Raw genomic sequence first — 10,164 nt, 5'->3', positions numbered from 1 at the left:
TAGCAGAAGATGGACTAGTCGGCCATCACTGGGAAGAGAGGCCCCTTGGTTTTGCAAACTTTATATGCCCCAGTACAGGGGAATGCCAGGGCCAAGAAGCGGGAGTGGGTGGGCAGGGGAGCAGGGCGGAGGGAGGGTATAGGGAACTTTTGGGATAGCATTTGAAATGTATATAAAGAAAATATCTAATTAAAAAAAAGATAATTTTTATGGGTATAATAGCTCAGAAACAGACATGTTTGGGCATTTCTTTTCTTTTTTTGGAGTGCAGCGAACTTTATTGATGGTATTCAAGAGAGTAGGGAGGGCTCCCTAGGCCCCTCCTGTTATGGGGGTCAGGTGGTGCTGAGGGAGATGCTCAGTGTTGGGGGTTGAGTTGGGATAGGGGCTCCTCAGCAACTGAGGGCCTCTCTCTTGCTCTCAGTGTCCTTGCTGGGGTAGATGGTCCAGGGTTTCTTACACCTTGGAGGCCATGTAGGCCATGAGGTCCACCACCCTGTTGCTGTAGCTGCATTCATTGTCATACCAGGAAATGAGCTTGACAAAGTTGTCATTGAGAGTAATGCCAGCCCTGGCATTGAAGGTGGAAGAGTGGGAGTTGCTGTTGAAGTTGTAGGAGACAACCTGGTCCTCAGTGTAGCCCAAGATGCCCTTCAGTGAGCCCTCAGATGCCTGCTTCACCACCTTCTTGATGTCATCATATTTGGCAGGTTTCTTCAGGCGGCACGTCAGATCCATGACGGACACATTGGGGGTAGGAACACTGAAGGCCATGCCTGTGAGCTTCCCATTCAGCTCTGGGATGACCTTGCCCACAGCCTTGGCAGTACCAGTGGATGCAGGGATGATGTTCTGGGCAGCCCCATGGCCATCATGCCACATCTTTCCAGAGGGGCCATCCACAGTCTTCTAGGTGGCAGTGATGGCATGGACTTTGGTCATGAGCCCTTCCACGATGCCAAAGTTGTCATGGATGACCTTGGCCAGGGGGGCTAAGCAGTTGGTGGTGCAGGATGCATTGCTGACAATCTTGAGTGAGTTGTCATATTTCTCGTGGTTCACAACCATCACAAACATGGGGGCATCGTCAGAAGGGGCAGAGCTGATGACCCTTTTGGCTCCACCCTTCAAGTGGGCCCCAGCTTTTTCCATGGTGGTGAAGACACCAGTAGACTCCATAACATACTCAGCACTGGCATCACCCCATTTGATGTTAGTGGGGTCTCGCTTCTGGAAGATGGTGATGGGCTTCCTGTTGATGACAAGCTTCCCATTCTCAGCCTTGACTGTGCCGTTGAATTTGCCATGGGTGGAGTCATACTGGAACATGTGGACCATGTAGTTGAGGTCAATGAAGGGGTTGTTGATGGCAACAATCTCCACTTTGCCATGTGGAGAGCAGATGGCAGCCCTGGTGACCAGGCGCCCAAAATGGCCAAATCCGTTCACACCGACTTTCACCATTTTGTCTACGGGACGAGGCTGGCACTGCACAAGAAGATGCGGCTGTCTCTGGAATAGGGAGAAGCAGATAGCCATGTTTGGGCTTTTCAACAACACTACAATTAATTGAATAACAAATAAAGCCACCAGCAATGTCAGCTTCATTGGCTGCAACTGATGACGTAGTCCTGGATCCTTTCCATAGGTACCTACCAGCAAGCACAAGTTCTTCTGTATGGACTTTTAGACTTCATAATTCAAATAATCAATAATTAGACTATACGTTATGGTTATGTGTGGGTTACAAAATGGATACAAAAGACTAGAGAAACCATGGCAGAGTTCTTGGGTCTTAGTAGAGGCCAGGGAGAACAGCTGATAGAAAAGCAGCTATTAACTCTTAATGAGCCCAGTCCTTCAGACTTGAAGTCCATACTACTCAACTCTGATTGTAGCCATAGCAGACAGAACAGAGAAAACCAGAAATCTTCAGTGCGGTTGTTTGTGCTACGCCTCAGGGGTTGGAAATGAGTTGTTTTAGTTTCCCTGATATATCTTTTAAAAATAACTAGAGTGTGATATGCTGAGCAATCTCTGGACTTTGTTCTGAACTGGACTTTTATTCTAATGCTCCTCTCACTTTGATACAGACAGCTAGCTACTTGTCTGCCTGCTTTAAGTATTTGCATTTCCTACTGTAGATGGAGCTCACTGTGGCTGGTTCAGAAAATAAGTATAGGTCATGCGTATTGGACCTAAAGGCACTCTTGTTCTTAGCAGGCAGGGGGAGTCCAGGATCCCCTCCATTTCAGTACAGGAGGAAGGAGCATGGGTGACTTTTATGGACCATCTCATTGCAGGGGCTGCATCTTCCTTCCTCCTCTTCCTCCTCTTCATCCTCTTCCTCCTTCTCCCTCCTCTTTCTTCCTCCCTCCCCCTCTTCCTCCTCTTTTTCCTCCTTCTCCCTCCTTCCTCCTCCCCTTCCCTTCTTCCTCCTCATTTTCCTCCTCCTCTTTCTCCTCCTCCTTCTCCTCCTTCTCCTCTTTTTCTTATAACATGTGGTCTCATGTAGACCAAGCTGGTCTTGAACTCATTTTGTAGCGGAGGAGGATGACCTTGTACTGATCCTCATGTTGCTATTTCCCTAGTGCTGGGGTAACAAGCATATGCTTCTACATCTGTCTCACACCAGTTTCTACTTAAGGTGGAAACCTTTCTAAAGCATTTCTGATGTAGGCATTTAACGTTGAACACACATGCTTCATATACACACGAAACTGGGAGTTTTGTACTCTTTAAGCTTCCACTTAGTGGTTGTATCTTCAGTTCTGTTAGAATGGCCTTCTATGGCATAGGGTTTTCAAGGTACTGACTCCTTCAATAGCTTCTAACCCGGAATCACTTAAATATTCCTTCCTTGGTTTTCTTCCACTTCTATTGGTGGTCAGTAGCTTGACCATGTGACACACGTTTTTCACAGTGCACTTAAGATATGCCTAGGTCAGTACAGGCTTCATTATCTAATGACATAATGAGCCTTAATTAATTATCTACTCTCCAGATTTCTCAAAACACAGTCCTAGGTGCTCAGCATGGCTTTTTCATTGGCTGTGTTCCTCAGCTCGTTCACTTAAGACTGTCATCAACCAGAGGCCAAGAGATGTTTCCTACAAGATCAGACCAAACCAACATTAGTGATTTTGGAAACAATTTCTTGACTTTATCATAGTTATTTTAGAAATGAAGGTGATGACTCTCTCTATACTTGGTTATCTGTGTATGTGATAATACAAAACTCATACAATTAAGAAAAACAGTGTAACGTCAGGGCCAAAAAATGGGAATGGGTGGGTAGGGAAGTGGGGGGGGGTAATGGGGGACTTTTAGGATAGCATTGGAAATGTAATTGAGGAAAATACGTAATAAAAAATATTTAAAAAAAAAAAAAGAAAAACAGTGTAGTTGGGTGTGGTGGCACACGCCTTTAATCCCAGCACTCAGGAGGCAGAGGCAGGTGGATTTCTGAGTTCAATGCCAGCCTGGTCTACAAAGTGAATTCCAGGACAGCCAGGGCTACACAGAGAAACCCTGCAGAAAAACAACAACAACAACAACAACAACAACAAAACAACAACCCCCAACTAACAAACAAACAAAAACCCAGTGTAACTGACCATAATTGTAATTGATATAACTATAGCATCTAGTTGGGAGGCAAAGACCAATAGAGTGAAGTGCGGGCTTTCTTGGTGAGGAGAATAATACGGAGCACAAACTCTCAAGTGAATATCTACAGTTCCCATCGCAGCATAATGGAAGAATTCTCTTTTATTATGCACAGCTGTCTTTAAGTGGGAGGGAAGTATAGAGTGGGAACAGTTGCAGGGGCCTTGTTATCCAGAAGAAGGAATTTGCTCTGAGGTTAGCACCAGGGGGAGGTGTGAAGTAATAGAAATCCTTGGAGACCCAGGAGGCTTCCGTGGGAGGATAGATGAGGGATCTGGGGGTTTGGTGCTGGAGTGGGGATAGGAAACAAGGAGGTAATGAATAAGTTTGAAGGAGAAAAGACAGGATTCAATTGACAGCATGGAGTTAGGGAAGAAGGGTTAGATAAATACAGGCTTTAGTTTCTTGCTTGGTTGCTGTGGGTAATGGTTTTGTTGTGGGGAGAGGGAAAGAAGGAAATGGTGGTTGTGGGGAGAGTGAAAGAAGGAAACCGCAGATAAAAGGATATCACTTTGCTTTGGGCGCTTTGGACGACTGCTTGGGTTTGGGGATAGCCTTCCAGTGATGTGTCTACTTGATCTAGTATGTGGAGATAGGACCTGGGTCAGCTGCCAGTGGGAAGGAAGCCTGCCTCAAGAGATTCGATTGTAAATGTTCTTGTCTTCTGTTTACTATAGGCCATAATGCCTAGCTGGGAGTGATCAGGCATCTGTGTAGAAGGTACCAGCAGGTGCTTCAGAGTCTGAGTTGGAACCAAACCCAGATCTGCCACTTTTCTAATTGGGATACCTGACTAATCAATGACACGTCTCTGAGCCTCAGGAGAAACACCTGCAAAATTGGAAACAGCGCTTGTCTCATAAACATTGGGATTCAACAACATAAGTCATGTTCAGTTCCATTTACAAAGAAGCATACAAATCAGGTAGAGCACCACTTTATTGCCGCGTTTGCCTCGGCTGCCTGGCTGTCTTTGTGACTACTGTTTGTCAGTTCTTGCGATTGGACTCTGAAGACTGTCCTTAGGGACTTAGGCTGGCTGAGTGTGGAGTTTGCTGATATTCTTGCCCTCCCTTTGAAGCTGAGCAAGGGATAAATGCATCCACTCTTTCCAGAGAGCCTGGTTGAGAAAGATGCTCTCTTCCCAGAGATGCATATTTCTTTAAACAGTCTCTGGGGTCCCCAGATCCATTTATCTCCCTCCACAAAACGTTTAGTTTTATATAGTTGCCCAAACACAGGTAGAGTCCTTTGAAAGTCTTTAGCCCCTAGCAACTGCCTCTGAGCTCTGACAATGATGAACTTAGAATGACCATGGACACAGAGGTAGGACATTGGCTCTATACTCCAGGTCTTACACAAACATGGGCTTTAATAACTCTGCCAAGCCAAGGGCTCTGTATGAATTTCAGGGGCTATCAGTCACTCAGCATCAACAATAGGCTGTAATGGACATAAAAGACCAACAGTTTCAGGGACAGCAAGCACTGTATGTGGATGAGTCAAGTCAGGCAAGCCTTCTTTTGGTGATGTATGTGAAGTCAGCCCAAGCCCCCAGAAACACAAATGATACTCTTAAGGGTTTGGGGGGGGGGGGAAAGAGACAAAACCTTTACCCTATGACTTGAGCGGCTGTTTGCATGTATATGGGATGGGCTCTTTTTTCCTAGTGTATACAAGTGTCCAGTAAGTACCAGTCAGATGACAACTTGTAAGAGGCTGTTCTTCTACTCTGTGGGTTCTGGGAATGGAACTCATTTTATCAGCCTTGGTGTCAGGTATATTTGCCTGCTGAGTCATCTCACCAGTATGGAATGACCTTTTCTATCCCGCTGCCAAACATGTATGAAGCTTTTCAATGGAGGAACAAAACAATTGCCAGCAGCCTGGTCATCCTGCCATGGTCATCCTGCCATGGCCCTTAACATTAAGTTTAGCTCTCCTTTGTGTGTTTAGGTATGGTTTGCATAATGAAAGCCAGAATTGCATAGATAAGTGCTTTGTCTCTGAAAGGATTTATCAAGGAGAAATGTGCAAACCCAGGGCTGGGAAGTTGGGGCAAGGGTCCCTGAAAGGTTGTAAGATTTGGGGAGCAGACATGTGCTTTTCAGATGTCCCGGGCAGCCTAGAACAGCCACTCCTGTGGGAAGGGAGGCTCTGCAGGTTGCAGTGTGTGGATTCGAGAGATTTATGCCCCTTACACCAAATGCATACCCACGACTCTCCACGGCACAATTTTGAAAAGGTGATTATGGCTCTGACATGAAGGAATATTTTAAGCGAATTGCTGAAAGACCTCTGGGCACTGAGCAATAATCACCTTCGTACTTTCAGAAGTGTTCCAATTTATTTCCCATCGGCTTCTTGGCAGCTGGGATTTGCATGCCATTTAGCATCCGGTCCTGGGTATCTTATATGCTGCTTCTCTGAGAAAGTGGGGTCCGGGGTGGGCTCCTCTGCAAGAAAAATGCACTAAAGTTTGGGAAAAAAATCTCAGAAACTTCAAGACACGCAGAGATTTAGAATTTATAATATCTTGTAATATAACAAAGAAAAATCATAAAAAGATGGTTATGGAGTTTTGCATGTTCAAAGGTGTTTCCCATAGTGTGCTATATTTTGTCTGTGTCCTTCAGAATGTAATACCATATAAGCATATGTTCATATACTTTTAACAAAGACAAGGTGGAAATAACATAGATGTGCCCAAAGAGAGGATTTGATAAAGAATAGTGTTGGAGCTAGAGAGATGGCTCAGTGGCTTAGCATACTAAGTATTCATGTAGAGGAACCAGCTTTGGGTCCTAGTTCAGGGATTTAGTGTCTTCTGATCTCCATGGGCTCCTACATGTGCATGGTGCATGTAAACTCATGCAAGCACACACAGAAAATAAGCTATAGCATAGCGATTCCCTTTGTAGGTAATATAAGTATGTGCACATTAAAATGAACATGGTTGCCTTGGTTGGTAAGATCTTGGCTGACTTTGCACTATAAAACCGTAGCTTTCCTAAATTTGCTGTAATAAAGGTAGATATCTTCATATCTTTTAGTCTTTTATACATCTTTATTCTTAGAACTATGAGCTCTTTTCAGAGTAACAGAAGAAACCATTCCTGCCTCAGAAGGATTAGGAGATAGTTTATTCAGGAGCTAAACATGAGTGACCATAAGCTGGGAGCACAGATCTAGGTTACCCCATGTTATGGCGTGCTGTTTCCTGAAGCTTAAAAAAATACAATAAGGAAAGCCATAAATCAAGAAGCCTCTCAAATGTATTGGCAGAAACATCGGGTCGGTGGGTTACAAGGAAGTGGGGAGACCTCTGCTGTAGGTTTTGGATGCTGTCAGATGATGTGTTTAAGTCTTCAGATTGGTAAAAACTAATCACTAAGTTAATGCATTTCCAAAGGGCTCACTTGATAGTCACAAGGATGCTAGGCCAGATACTGAGGTAGGCATGAATGCCTACTAAGAGAGCCAAAGGTAGCCCAAGCTACATGGTAATTAGGCTCCAGACCTTACAGCCCCTTTCAGAGTCTTTTCACATTTCACCCTACTGCCCTGCAACTGGAGTCTGGACAAGAAGACATGCTCTAAGTTGGGGTCCAAAGTGAAAAGAACCCCTTCCCCCCTTTAATTGTCTCTTCCCATCCTGAGTCACCATGGAGATGGATTGGTTTTGGTCTCAGGAAAACACTCAGCATTCATCTTGTGCAGAAGGAGCATGATCTCTGACTTGAGATCTTCCCTGTGCCATTGGACAGCAAAGTAATGAAGGTCCACAGTTCACACAAATGGAATTTCTTCTGGCATTGCTGACATTGCGTGGACGAGGGCTATATTTAAGGAGACAGATACAAGGCTCCTTCCCCCACCCTTTTCCACTAGTGTCAGGGTCATACCAAAGAGACTGGGCTGACTGGGGCCTGACTGTGTTTAGCATGTGTCTCTTTGCAGAGTTAAAATTGCAACCGGACACTGTGATTCTGATTCTTAATTAATTTATTTTTTCTCAAAAGGAGTTGCTTTTTCCCCTTAGAGTAAATCATGTCTTATTCCGAAGTCAAAGTAGTTTGGTTTTGTTTAATCTAGTGAATACTTAAAATTATTGGGCTTAATGATTTTCAAGAGGCCATCTACTTGAGGCCTGTAATTTGATAGATAAGAAAGCAGAGATGAGAAGGATTAAGGAATTTTTCTGGATTTCACATCCTCCAGGTCTAGAATGCTGTTCCTCTGTCCTCTGGCTGAGGCCATCTGAGGAGAATTCTCCTTTCTCTGGCTATCAGCCCATCCCGCTTCCTCACTGTCCCTAAGCTCTGCTTCTGTCTCATTCCTCACACCAGTCAGAATGGCTAAGATGAAAAATTCAGGTGACAGCAGATGCTGGCGAGGATGTGGAGAAAGAGGAACACTCCTCCATTGTTGGTGGGATTGCAAGCTTGTATAACCACTCTGGAAATCAGTCTGGCGGTTCCTCAGAAAATTGGACATAGTACTACCGGAGGATCCAGCAACACCTCTCCTGGGCATATATCCAGAAGATGTCCCAACCAGTAAGAAGGACACATGCTCCACTATGTTCATAGCAGCCTTATTTATAATAGCCAGAAGCTGGAAAGAACCCAGATGCCCCTCAACAGAGGAATGGATACAGAAAATGTGGTACATTTACACAATGGAGTACTACTCAGCTATTAAAAAGAATGAATTTATGAAATTCCTGGGCAAATGGATGGACCTGGAGGGCATCATCCTGAGTGAGGTAATGCAATCACAAAGGAACTCACACAATATGTACTCACTGATAAGTGGATATTAGCCCAGAAACTTAGGATACCCAAGATATAAGATACAATTTGCTAAACGCATGAAACTCAAGAAGAAAGAAGACCAAAGTGTGGACACTTTGCGCCTTCTTAGAATTGGGAACAAAACACCCATGGAAGGAGTTACAGAGACAAAATTTGGAGCTGTGACGAAAGGATGGACCATCTAGTGATTGCCATATCCAGGGATCCATCCCATAATCAGCTTCCAAACGCTGACACCATTGCATACACTAGCAAGATTTTGCTGAAAGGACCCAGATATAGCTGTCTCTTGTGAGACTATGCTGGGGCCTAGCAAATACAGAAGTGGATGCTCACAGTCAACTATTGAATGGATCACAAGGCCCCCAATGGAGGAGCTAGAGAAAGCACCCAAGGAACTAAAGGGAACTGCAACCCTATAGGTGGAACAACAATATGAACTAACCAGTACCCCGGAGCTCTTGTCTCTAGCTGCATATGTATCAAAAGATGGCCTAGTCAGCCATCACTGGAAAGGAAGGCCCATTGGACTTGCAAACTTTATATGCCCCAGTACAGGGGAACACCAGGGCCAAAAAGGGGGAGTGGGTGGGTAGGGGAGTGGGGGTGGGTGGGTATGGGGGACTTTTGGGATAGCATTGGAAATGTAAATGAGGAAAATAACTAATTAAAAAAAATAATAATATAAAAGGAAATGGATGTGAAGTCAATCTTCTCACCTGAACCCCAAAGAAAAGGCAGGCAGAGCTGTGCTTTCTGTTTCTGGGAGGCTCCATCCATTCTGACTGCCTGTTTCCTGATTGCGGTTAACCCTTGTGTGTGTGATGTGCAGGGAAAGCAAAGGGCATTCTGTGGGGCTCTGGAGAGCATGTGCCTACCAGGTCTGGAAGTTCCCAAGGGAGAAGGGGCAGGGACAACAGTGCAAGTGACTCCTTTACCCCCCAAGGAGTTAGCAGGTGAGTCAACAAACCCTGGGACCAGTGATACCAGAAGTTGTTGATTGCCCTGGGCCACCTAAAGTAGAGGCAAACATACTACATAATTTTTAAGCCCTATTTCTTTTTCTAGGTAGCAGATTTCAAGTTAAACTTCATAGATAATAAGATGATCTGAATGTATGGATGAAAATGTATAGAAAACATTAGTGCATAGAAATGAAGCAGACTTCTTACTTTTTTCTGCCATGAATCATAGTTCTTGTTTTTGTATACATTAATGTATACATTCACTTATTATACTTCTATGAATTAATGTATTATTCTCTTTCTTATTGGTGTTCTGTCAAAAATGCCATTACTGTCCACATTGTTAAATCTTCCTGGGGTGGAGTTTTTGGCTGTTGGATAATAGAATACACAATGCTCTTACTTTGGCAAAGTGATTCCTGGATTAAACACTGCTCAAAACATCATTTATCTCAGGGATGTTTAGCATTTTGATACTGCTTATGTTCTGGAAAGTAACGATATTTACTATTCATGGAAAAGATATTAGTATACTATTTGCTTCAATCATCCTCTTTTACCCTAGGAATGTTTCAGCATTCAAAAGCTGAGGATTAGAGAGGCAGTATGACTCTACCCAGAGTGCACAGCTCATGATGAGAGCTGAGACTTTTGAACTTCATTTGAAATTTTTTCCTTCCAACCATTTCAGAATTTGCAGCCAAGGACACACA

At 44.2% G+C, this 10,164-nt stretch overlaps 1 pseudogene; it reads right to left on the bottom strand.

Moving 5' to 3' along the window:
- Nucleotides 1–456: 456 nt before the first annotated feature.
- On the bottom strand, nucleotides 457–1,507 carry LOC110286011 (glyceraldehyde-3-phosphate dehydrogenase pseudogene; annotated as a pseudogene).
- Between the last annotated feature and the right edge of the window lie 8,657 nt (nucleotides 1,508–10,164).

The sequence above is a fragment of the Mus caroli genome, unplaced genomic scaffold (genome assembly GCF_978045245.1).
Source record: "Mus caroli unplaced genomic scaffold, Mus_caroli_1 scaffold_20, whole genome shotgun sequence".
In the NCBI taxonomy this organism is placed as follows: Eukaryota; Metazoa; Chordata; class Mammalia; order Rodentia; family Muridae; genus Mus; species Mus caroli.
Note: the sequence above shows the minus strand (reverse complement) of the source record. Positions and strands in the feature narration are given on the sequence as shown.